This window comes from Limulus polyphemus, unplaced genomic scaffold (genome assembly GCF_000517525.1).
Source record: "Limulus polyphemus unplaced genomic scaffold, Limulus_polyphemus-2.1.2 Scaffold2668, whole genome shotgun sequence".
Taxonomy (NCBI): domain Eukaryota; kingdom Metazoa; phylum Arthropoda; class Merostomata; order Xiphosura; family Limulidae; genus Limulus; species Limulus polyphemus.
In genome coordinates this window covers 151,068-163,289 of record NW_013668278.1, presented here as the reverse complement: position 1 = coordinate 163,289, position 12,222 = coordinate 151,068, and the positions used below count along the sequence as shown (strand labels likewise).

General features: G+C 31.5%; 1 long non-coding RNA gene across 1 annotated transcript; it reads left to right on the top strand.

The window, feature by feature from the left end:
* The first annotated feature begins 541 nt into the window (after positions 1-541).
* LOC106467576 lies at positions 542-10,523 on the top strand. Its single transcript, XR_002612447.1, has 5 exons — positions 542-653; positions 2,693-2,846; positions 3,402-3,462; positions 6,001-6,055; positions 6,855-10,523. It is a non-coding gene; the product is annotated as an uncharacterized LOC106467576 (long non-coding RNA).
* The last annotated feature ends 1,699 nt before the right edge of the window (positions 10,524-12,222 follow it).

Sequence of the window (12,222 nt, the reverse complement as noted above, 5' to 3'; positions counted from 1 at the left end):
AACATTTCTCAATATAATAAATATAATATTCACTACACCCTATGGATTTTTCCTATCTATGATCAAACTCATCACTAACTACAACTTTTACCCGTTGTTCTAACAACGTCAAGACGGCTTATCGACTTCTTGAGAAGAATTCTAAGAAGAAAGTAAACCTACAGACATCGGTCTTGTTTAACAAAATTATAATATATATATATGAAAGGGATACATTTACGCCTATAACTGTTGTTTTTCTAAAACAATTTTGGTAATATTTGTTATACATGTAAAACATTTCATTTGCTATTATCTATACTTTTTCAGTAATTTTTAGCATATATGACCTTGAATGACCTCAATAATATTGTATCAAGGTTAGCCCACAACACCTTATTCCATACCACTAACAATTATTTTCCTATACCTCTCCATTTCTATAACCCTTTATCACCCTGTATATTACTTTTATTATTATAATTAAAAACCAGAGTTTTATGACAAGTATTTCAAAGATGCGTAGCAGTTTTTTTTACATCCTTTAACATGTTTTTTTGTTTGTGGTAGAGTAATGCCCCTTGTATTACTGACAAGGCAACAGAAACACCTCACCAGCCTGAGTCTGTTTTATCACTGTCTCATCAGCCACAGCATGGTGTGCTTCAGCAATGGTGGGTTTATTTCTGTAGTAAAAGCATATCTAAAATCATCAACACTAATGTCTCAGAATTATAGCCTTTCTACAAACTGTTACTCAGTAAAAGAAAACTATTAAACATTGTACTTCGTTTAATCAGCATGCTGTATAATGTAAACCAAGAACTGTATTTCCTAGAAAGAGAATATTCCATCAAAAAATTAATAAACAAACTTTTCAATATGAAAAGTCATTACTTTATAACTATATTTGTCAAATGTTAAGTTGGATTTAGTTCTAATTGAAAACTTTTTAAGTTAAATTTTAAGTTTCTTTTTTTGCAGTACAAAATTAATTTTAACTATAGCCAAGTGCTTTAAGTAGTATTTTTTTGAAAGGTTGTGAAACATAGTTTTGTTTTATTTATTTGCTGTTAACTTTAACAACAACTTTTCTACTTAATTTTCTTTAACTGGGTTAAAGTTCTAGTAAAAATTGCCCTAAACAATACTTACATGTGAGATTATATTATTACTAAACTAAATAAATTACAATATTTTAAACACTTTTATTTCATTGGCCACAAACTGTTCAGTTTTTGTTTTTCCACATTTTTACCAATATAGATATTAAGAGTAAAACATGAGAAAAAGTGATTCAGCTGCCTCAATTTATGTTGTACAGGATGAGGTGTTTACCAGTTTTATGCAACCCTACCCCAATAATGTATATGACATGCTAACATATACTATTGTCTTCTGAAATTGTATGTGAGATTTATTAATCATATGCATTATGTCTTTGAAACTGAAGAAATATACAAAACTAATAGTTATGTACATATTCATTTATGCATCTCAGAGCAGATACTCGGTAACATTTTAGCCCTTTTGTCACTTCTAGGATCAGTGTGATAATATTTGTAATGAATTGTATATTACATATTGTAGGTTTAGTGTGCAAATAACTTTTTTTTTTAGTCATATGGAAATTGGATAGTCTTTTTCTCTTCATTGATATTGTTTGGTGGTTGAAAAGCATGCACCATGTGTGGCTGTCTTTTAGAAAGTTTAGTTTTTACTATCTCATAATGCTGTGTGGCAAAGACATTACAAATTATCCATTTTTGTTTGCATTTTCCACTCATGAACCCAGATGAAGTATGGCCCAAAATGACCTTCTATCTGGTTATTGTGCAAAAATTAAAAACATTTGATGATTTTCTTGCATTCAAGTAACTTATACATTTCAGGCTTTTTTTAGCTATAACTTTTGTGTTATGATCATTTTAGACTAATGTTCTGAAATATAATTACCATAATTTTATGATTTTAGCTTCTAGTTGCTGTAATTGAAAAATTTCAGTGACTAAACAGTTTTCTTACATATTTCAACACATAATTTCTTACATGGAGTGGGTAAAAATGTCATCTTTTGGTTTTAAAAATTTTAGGTTTAAAATTTTTGTCTGTTTTTATTTAGAATTTGCTTTTAACACTATTCTATTTACAATTAAAAGGAATACAATGTAAAATCATTACACAATAAATAGTTATTAAAAACAGGGACTTGCCCTGAAAAGACTACATATGTTTTGGTGCCCTATGATACTATCTTCAGGAGTAACGTAGTCATTTATATACCATTAATGCCATCTAGTCTTTTTATTTGTAAATAGATGTTTTTTACACAAGTGTCATTTTTAAATCATTTATGTAACACTATTATTGAAAATCTTCCCATGATTCTTGTTTTATTTTGTATTCTAAATTTTCTATGTATTATTCATTTTTTTTTCCCCCATTTCATAAGATAGAAAAAAAAAGAATTTTATGTCACTAGTGATTTCCAGCCAGAGTGAAAAAGAAAACTTAAGTAATCCAGGAAAACTAAAAACATCACATGTGATAAGGGACATTTACTAATCACATATTACTTTAATGTTTCTTTTCTTTTAAAGTAATAAACTAATTTGATGTTCAGAATGTATTGAAAATATGTTCTTGTGAGACAACTTAGGTAAATTTTTCATCAATTTTTTAAAAAAGTTATTTTTTTTTTCCATATATTTAGCTTGAAGCAGAAACAAATTAAGACAAATGAATTACAACACAGTTATGAAAACTTAGACAGAACTCTCTTAAGAAAACAAGAAAGGCAGGACCTAGACAAAGAATACACATATGCTGAGGAACAAGACTTACTTGATACTTCTACTAATAGCGAGGTTTGTTATTTTTTAAAATTTATTTTATCAGAGATTAGTAGAAATATGTGCTTTCGGTTTCATTTCATTCTGTAGTTGCAGCACATTCAGCATAAAATTTCCTTCCAAAAATCGAGCTTATGTATTTTCAAAATAAACATTTTCTTTTTTAACTGTTCATTTTAAAATTTGCTCTCAGTGGCACAATGGTAAGCCTGCAGACTTGTACCACTAAAAATTGGTGGGTACAGCACAGATAACTCATTTTGTAGCTTTGCAGTTAACTACAAACAAAAAAACATTTCAAGTCATTAGTTAATATTGTTACTCTTACTATAATGGATGTAGCATGTATATATATATATATATATGTATCTATCTATGCATGTGACCGAAATGATAAATACAGTGTGGTGCCATCTATTGACTGGCACCAAAAACTATTTTTTTTATTAGAAGAAATCTTTAATTGTATTGCTATAATTCATTGGTTTAATATCATACTATATAGTAAATGGTTATGAATAAAAGAACACTTTTCTTCCAAAGTAGTGATCTCTGTTCTGTTATTTTTAGTGCCGCCTTCTGCTGGGAATGGAAGAACCTCAAATGGTGCTAGAAACAAACTATTTCATATGTAAGTAGATGATGGATTAATCAGGTGTAACTATTTGGTTTAATGTTATCTTACAGTGTTATGATACTAGAAATCAATTATTTCATATGTAATTAGATGTTGAATTAATTGGTATAAATATCTGGTTTAACACTACTGTGAGAAGGTAATCAAATTCAGTTATTTAATCTGATTAGATTTTGAATTCATCATTATATTTATTTGGTTTAATAGTTTATTGTGTTGTAATACTAGGAATCAGTTATTCAATGTGTAATTAAATGTTGAATTAATTGGTGTACTGGTTTAATGTGTTATTGTTGGACAGAAATTGGCTATTTAATATATAAAAAGGTGTTAAATTAACTGATGTTGAATTAACTATGTGGAAGCTGTCCGCGACCTGATTCGGGGTGAGATGGACTCCTTCATGCGGCCTGGGGTATCTCTCCAGGAAGTGCTGGTTTGAATTTTTTATTCTGAAAAGGGATATTCTGGGGAGAATTTAGACTCCCTGTTTCCTGCTCCTTCTTTCACTAGAGCTTCCTCTCCTGAAGACTCATCTGATCAGCCACCTTCTGCCTAATTGAGACTTTAGGGTTGTTTTACATGTTTTATCACATCATCCCTTCAAACCCATGGCCTCCTGTTCATTATATCACTTTTCTTTCACAATTTATTTTTTATTGTTGTTAGCTTCAGGATGCCGTGTTCCTCAGGAGTCCTCAGTGCTTATGTTCCCCCCTTACTTCTACTGGGGTGGCAGACAGAAGATTCTCCTTTGGAGTGTTGAGTTTTCTCCACTCTCGGAGAAGAGGGCGAGGTTGGGGACCCTCCTACCTGAGTTCCTGGAAGTTTTTTCCCAGATGTTGGTAGGAGCAGGACCATCCTATGTGGGAGCCTACTCATTAAACCAGTCCAGATTTGACACTTAGCTATCTGGTGTGAAGTCTTATGTTGTTCATGCAGAGGGTCCACTACCTCCTCGTAAATCTGAAAGCGATGCAGTCCCATCTTTGGTCCTTGGTGGGACAATGTTCCCCATCCTCTCCATAATTCCATGGGTAAATGGAATTCTCCTTTCCCACTTGGTGAGGGAGTAAAGACAACTGTTTGTAAATCCATATTGGATGAGTTCTGGACTTTGGTGGAGTATGGCATATAATCCCATCAATCCAGGCTTAGAGTGTTGACTTTTGGACTTTTACAGGTTGATCAGAAGGATTGTCCACTTTGGTGTTGCGTTCTTACTTTCATAAATCCAGTGGTTCAAAACACATCATTCTGTGGGTACTGGTAGGGATCCTATCACAAAGATATATATATATATATCTGCAGTCCAACTGCCCTGGCCACCAACATGGGATATGGGTACCATGACCACTTAAATCCAACCAAAGTTGTGGATTCTTGGCTGTTTGCTCAGGGCTGAACCATTATACTTGTATTATATTCCACTCTTTTCATTTTGCTGTAGTTCTGGGTGAAGAACATACCTGTTCTGGATGCAATGTTCCCTACTCTGATTCCACTTCTTGTGGTACATATTTGTTCTCTACAGATGCTTTATGTATGATCTCTGTCCTCACCGGCCCCTTCGTCTTCTCAGTGTGGGACTCTAGCTATTAGTGTCAGCAGAGGTATGTATGTTTTCGAAGTTATCATTTTCCTAAACTGTAAATGTATTTCTAAACATACTTACCTCTGCTGACACTCTCCCTCCCCACTAAGAGCCAATGTTAGTGATTGGAACAAGGTAAGTCATGTAAAAGTGGTTTTATTGTCTACATACAATGCTTATATACAGTACCTGCATATAGAGCGTGTGAGGGCCGGAGTAAAGTTTTGCAAATTAGATATTGCCGAGGTCAGTCGAGTGGGGTATATAAAGACTGGAACAAGCAAACACAATGTTAGATAGCAAAGATGAAGATAGAGAAATAGCTATTGGTGTCAGCGGAGGTAAGTATTTGGAAATACATTTTCAGTTTAGGAAAATGATAACTTATAATAAATAGTGGACTTGGTGGTAAAATTTATCATTCATACTTTTTTGAATTATCAGAAATCTTTGCAAAATATAAAATGATGGTTCTTGAGAATATTTTGTTTTGATATTTAAATGTGTGGTCACAAATAAGGTAATCTGTCACTAAAGAGCTAAACATGAAAAAAAAAAGAATTTTGTGTAACAATTTAACTTCGTTATTATGGTAATAAAACTAACACTACATCATAAACTTATATTATTATTATACACTGTGTATTTCACATTTCATATCAGATGTTGAAACCACATTTTGTACATTTCCCCAGATGAATATATAACATTTTACATTCCCTATCCTATTTACAGGAATCCACCTAAATAATTCCTTTTTTACAAACTTGAGAGAAATGATAATAAACATTTCAATATATTTTTTAAAGTTGTTCATTTATAGAAGCAGCAGTTTCTGGTTTGAAATAAACTTTTTGATTATGTACAAACTTATTTTGTAGTAAAAAATAATGTTTTCCAGGTCAGTAAATGAATTGTCTATTCTTTCATTTCTTTAGCTCGTCACGTAAAGACACATTGTCACAGATTTAGAAGATGGATTCGTGGCAGAAGGTCTGTCATTGTTTTGTCTTACTTTATAAATCTGAATAAGTATAGCTGCTATAGATTTGATCAAAAATAAATAGTAAATAACAGTAGTCCTTGTGGTCCTAAGACAACAGGCTTGTGATTCTAGGACTACTGAATGTTAGCATGAGCTACCTACTCTTATGTCTTTAATAACATACTCTTGACTTTTGGTCTACAGATTTTCAGTTGTGATACTTATCAAATCTGACTTTATAATAACAGATTTTGATTCTGAGACAACAGATCTACTCCAAATAATAATAGTTCTAGGACTCGTTTTTTTATCTTTGTAACTTTAGATTCTTGAATGTGACACTATGCACATTTAGCTTGGCAGCTAGAAACTGTTGACAATTTAACCACAGACTCTTGACTGTGGAACAGCAGAATATTGAATTGATGCCATGATGTGTTTGACCTGTAAATGCAGATTTAACTGTTCAAGGCTACAAAGTTTTATTACTCATACTACAGATTCTTGATCCTATGATAAGCAATTTTGGTTTAAAAGGTTATCAAATTTTTTGCAGGTTATTCTAGGAGATTTTTAGTTTTCATGAGTTGTGTTTATCATAGAAATAGTTATTTGAAAATCTAGGTATACTTGAAGGTATTGAATAAATTCATATGAAAGATTAGGATAGCTTGTGTGCTCACTTTTAGTACTTTTTAAGTCATATTTGTAGTCAAATTGTCTTATTTTAATTCACAGTGAAAAGCTAAGCTTTTCTTCACTTGAAGTGTGGTTTTTATACATCTAACATATTTTTTCCTTTTACAGGAACTACTGCTATCACTCCTTGAGACAGAAGAGTGCCTTGCATCTGCTGTTCTATATTTACTTGCTGTTCATACACTTGTGGGCATTCAGCTGTCCATTGTTATAAAAGGAGCTTTCAGGTTTATTGGGGGAAAATTATTAGTCATTAGCCAGTACCAACCGTCACATTATTTCTGTGATATGTCTTTTTTTTTTTAACTATGTAAATATCTAAATTTTTTCGTATTAGAGCAGTTTGTTGAACAGAGACCATAACCATTCATATCTTGCCTCAGAAATCTTTTACATAAAGATTTATTACTGACTGCATTTATTCAAATTTTATTTTAAATATTGTAGTAGTTAATAGTATAAAGCTTTTGTCTTCCAGTTGCAGAATGATTGTTTGTTAACTTAATTTATATTTTGTTCATGTTTATTGGGCATATCAAGTGAAATACAGTGTGCTAAGTTTTTGTGATTCTGACATTTAAATTCAAGTGCTTCCTTATGGTATGAAGATAGAAAGGAGACATGTTTCACTCAGTTTCTGAAGGCTTTAAACCCAGTAAAACTGTGACTTAATTTTAGCTTTATTTAAGCTTTCTCTTTTGACTAACTTTTATATTAAAAGACTTTTTTTCAAAATATATACTTCTGTACCTCTCTATGCAGGTCAGGTTTTATAAGCTGCTTTCTTATAAATGACCAGTTTCACACTATTTCTGTAAATGAAAAATCTTAGTATTATATATTAATTCACAAAGCTATTCCTGTACAGGGCTTAGATTGTCTAATTGTAGTGCACATGTATGAATCTTGTCTGTTTTTGCTCTTATATTGTGCAGTACTTGAAAAATTGTGTAGCTTTGAAACAATATCCTAAACCACCTATTACTAAATCTGTGTTTACATCTCCTACAAGAATGTGTATATATACCACTTGCAGTCCTTGTGTACAGTTTACACAACTTTTATTTTACTTCAGGGTAATTACCTTAAGCAATATCCTAAACCACCTATTACAGAATCTGTGTTTATATATCCTACCAGAATGTACATATATCACTTGCAATCCATGTGTACAGTTTTCAAGAAGTTTTATTTTGTTTTAGGATAATTAGCATAGCCACCTGCTCATCTACATGGTTGATTCCTTCTCCAAATCAGGGTTAAACTTTTTTAGATGGAAATTTCAGTTTTTATTCTATTCAGACTGAGTGATATAATATAGGTATTCAAACTTAACTGACAAAATGTAAAATTTACCAAATGATGTATTTTTTTTATTACTGCCTACTTGTTTAAAAGATGTAAACTTTATTCATGTTGTAAAGTATCCTTTGAATTATTTATTTTGAACTTTGGATATTGATTTATTTACCCAATTATGGCAAGATACAAATATTGTTAACTTAAAACAATCAAATTTCTATTAAAAACTTAGTTGTATTATAAACATTAACTGATTTAATTATTTGTTCTTAATGAAGAATGCTATTTGAATGAAATGTGTTTTTAACAACTTCTCTTTTTTTGGAATTCTAAATGCTAAATGTACGAGGTATTTCATGAAAATAATGTAATTAGAAAAACTTAACAGAAACTTCATACTCAGTTTATCAGTGTTTATGTTTTTGTTTAATTACTTAACCAAGTTACTAAAAACAATAAGTAGTTAGTACAAGTACTGGGGTACTGAAACTCTTATGCATTAAAAATTCTAAAGTGGAAAAAAAAAAGCCATAAGCACGTATGCATTGTATATGAAAGATAATTAAGTTGGAATGTAATACTTCATGTATTTTCTGCAAATGTTGAAGGTAATTAAGTAACTTGTGTGATATTTAACAGTTAAAAGCAAGATAATTCACTCTCTTTAATAAATGAAATTGAAGATTTTGATATTTAATTTTGATGCAAAATCTAACTAGACTTATCAGATGTCAAAGGTCGTATTGCCCAAACCAAATGTTTCAAAATGGAAGATGTAATTATAACTTTCTAGCAGTTTAACATGTGCTATCTGAAACCTTTTTTTTTTCCCTCGGACAATGTTTTTTTTATGAAGCGAAAGGCAGCTTGATACCAATGGTTTGCTTGTACATTTATAATCAGTGTAGTTTATAGAAATTATCTTACATATTATTAACGATTGATTAAATATGCAAATGTCATTCTATTGTTTCTTATTCTTGTGATTAATTCTATGAAAATAACTGGCTTACCCATTCAATGCATGGGGAAGACATAGGAGGATCAGATTTGAGTGCATACCTCACCCAGTGTTCCTGTGTCACTTCCTCCCAGGGGACGGGAGGCCCTAAGAATACATACCATTTTTGGTGGCAGTTGATTCAGCGGTTTAGCTGTTACAGGAAAATTCACAGACTTTTTTGTCAAATAATGGTTTAAATACACATTTTGTTATTGTATCACACATCATAACTTACTGTTCACGTGTAAGAAGTGGTTGATTTTTAGTAACCTACTTAGGGAAAGTGTTAAAAGTATCAATTTAAATATTGTTTGATGTAAGAGACCTACATCCTTAGTTCATTTCACTTACGAAAGTAGTTTTATTGATTTTTAAAATGTTTATTAAGACTCATTCTGTTTAATAAGTTACCAGAAATATCATGATAGTACCCCTCGTGTTGCCCACTTGCTTTTAAATCGGTTAAAAGTAACAGATAAAGTTTACAATAAGTAAAAATATAGTAATAAAATATGCATGTAGAAAATAACTTAAAACCAATAACTGATAAACGATATACTCAGAATGATTATGTTTAAAGGTGTTGAAGAAATTTTCAGAGTTTAGCCAAAAGAAGGATTTTTTTTATGCTTGGAAAACTCTACCTTTAGTAGATTTGCACGGAATTGAACAAACAATCATTTTTGACGTGCCACATACAGTAAATCTGATGGCTTATACTGCAAAAACCAAAAAAAATAATTTCGATATCTGTGGTGGGCACAGCACGGATAGCCCATTGTGTAGCTTTGCGCTTGACATCAAATAAAAAAAACATTGTATGACGTGCTTGCGTGTCAGATTTTGCCTATTTTTATATATATTAAACACTAATAACATAAGATCTAATTATATAATTTTATTTATCCCCACTCCAATTTGAGAGGGCTAACAACGCCAATAGCCGACGTTCAGTTTCAGTCAAGGGACACAGTACATGTAGCCCCATTGTGTAAAAACAAAACTAACCAACATTTTATATATATACATGAATTTAAATTACTACTACCCACGTGGAATTTTGGAGAGTTGAGCACGTTCAAAGTAATCCACGTGTTTTTAATGTAAAATTACTTCTTGTTCGTTTTTATTTTTTTTATTAAACATTTATCAAATGTAAAAAAAAAGATTTCTTCGCCGAAACACGGGTCGTGTTTGTGTCAATTCTCCTGTGGTTCGATTCGTTCTGCGAACATGATTTATCACCCTAGTGCAAGTATAATACAGATGTTTGACTTCTGTTGTTTAACACGTAAATTGTATGAGGGAACAGAACATGAATTACATCCATTTGACTGGGAAAACTAAAGAATGTAGTGAGTGTTGGATCATAGAAAATGAATGTATTAAGTGTATATAATGATATCTATTGAACTTTACCTGGCGGATATTAGGTAACATGTACATGTTTGAAAATAAAAAGTTTATGCTTATATTTCGATTTTTTTTTTAGTTTAATAAGCCTAATGACAGATAATGTAACACTTATTAAAGTTATTTTTGAAAGTGGCAAAGCAGTGAAGTTGGTTACAGAAAACAATTAATAAAAAATGAGACCATATTTTTGTAGTTAAAAACTAGCCATTAACACAAAATAAAACTTAATCCAAGCCATTTGTTAATTCTTTTTCTTTATTTATTAGTCACGTTGCAGTATATTCTGTTGATAATGTTTTTCTTTGAAAGGCGGATATTTATGAGCACGAGGTTAAAACAATGCTTGCATCGCTCTTATGTACATGTAATTAAAGTGTTGCGAGATCTAATCGAAGAAAATCATTTACATCTAAACACCATCTTAATCAATTTAATTATAAAACACACAGGTCAAATTTGTAGTTGTACCAACTTGGACGAAGTACCTAACGAACCGGCTATAAGATTTAACCAAGCATATAAAAAGGAACGCAAAATCTTAGAACTTCCGAAAGTACCAAAGATCGGAAGTACGATTAATGGAAAATCACAGTAAATGGAACTAACTTGATACAGGAGAAACTGGTTTCGAAACATTCGTGTTCCCTCTTCAGTCTTACTTGTCTTTTAATTAACAGGAAAATTGGTAAAACGTTTACGTGACACCGGAACTTCGAATTCCCTCAAGGAGATCAGAAGTTGGCTTTAGGTGGTGTTGAAATTAGGCAGGCTTTCAATGATGCTACTTTTTATGTAGGTGTCAGTTTTGTATAAAATTCTCGTTGATGTCCAGTTGATTTGATGGCTGGAATCTCTCATATGAATAAAAATGACATTGTTTGTTTTCCATATTTCGTCAATTTCCATCTCGCGTCAATAATTATTCCAATTTCACCTACGTAACCTTTTTCACAGGATTAGCATGGTATAATATAAACGTAACCTTTTTCACAGGATTAGCATCGTATAATATAAACGTAACCTCTTTCACAGAATTGGCATGGTATAATGTAAACGTAACCTTTTTCACATGATTGGCATGGTATAATATAAACGTAACCTCTTTCACAGAATTGGCATGGTATAATATAAACGTAACCTTTTTCACAGGATTGGCATGGTATAATATAAACGTAACCTTTTTCACAGGATTAGCATGGTATAATATAAACGTAACCTTTTTCACAGGATTGGCATGGTATAATATAAACGTAACCTTTTTCACAGGATTAGCATCGTATAATATAAACGTAACCTTTTTCACAGGATTAGCATCGTATAATATAAACGTAACCTCTTTCACAGGATTAGCATGGTATAATATAAACGTAACCTTTTTTCACAGGATTGGCATGGTATAATATAAACGTAACCCTGTAAAGTTTATAAATTCATGACCCCCAGTGGCACAGCGATATGACTGCGGACTTACAACATTAGCAACTGGGTTTCGATACCCGTGGTGGGCAGAGCACAGATAGCCCTTTGTGTAGCTTTGTCCTTAATTACAAACAAACAGTTATAAATTCATACTAACATACTGGTCATTACGATAAAACAAAAATTGGTCAACATGTTCAGAGTCATTAAAGACGACAAAATTCGACGGACAATTTCCCAACCATTGTAACAAAGGATCAGGTCGGCGATTTATGGTGCTAATCATTATGCAATTGCAATATACGATGTTGCTCAATAAAAATTAAAAATAAAGAT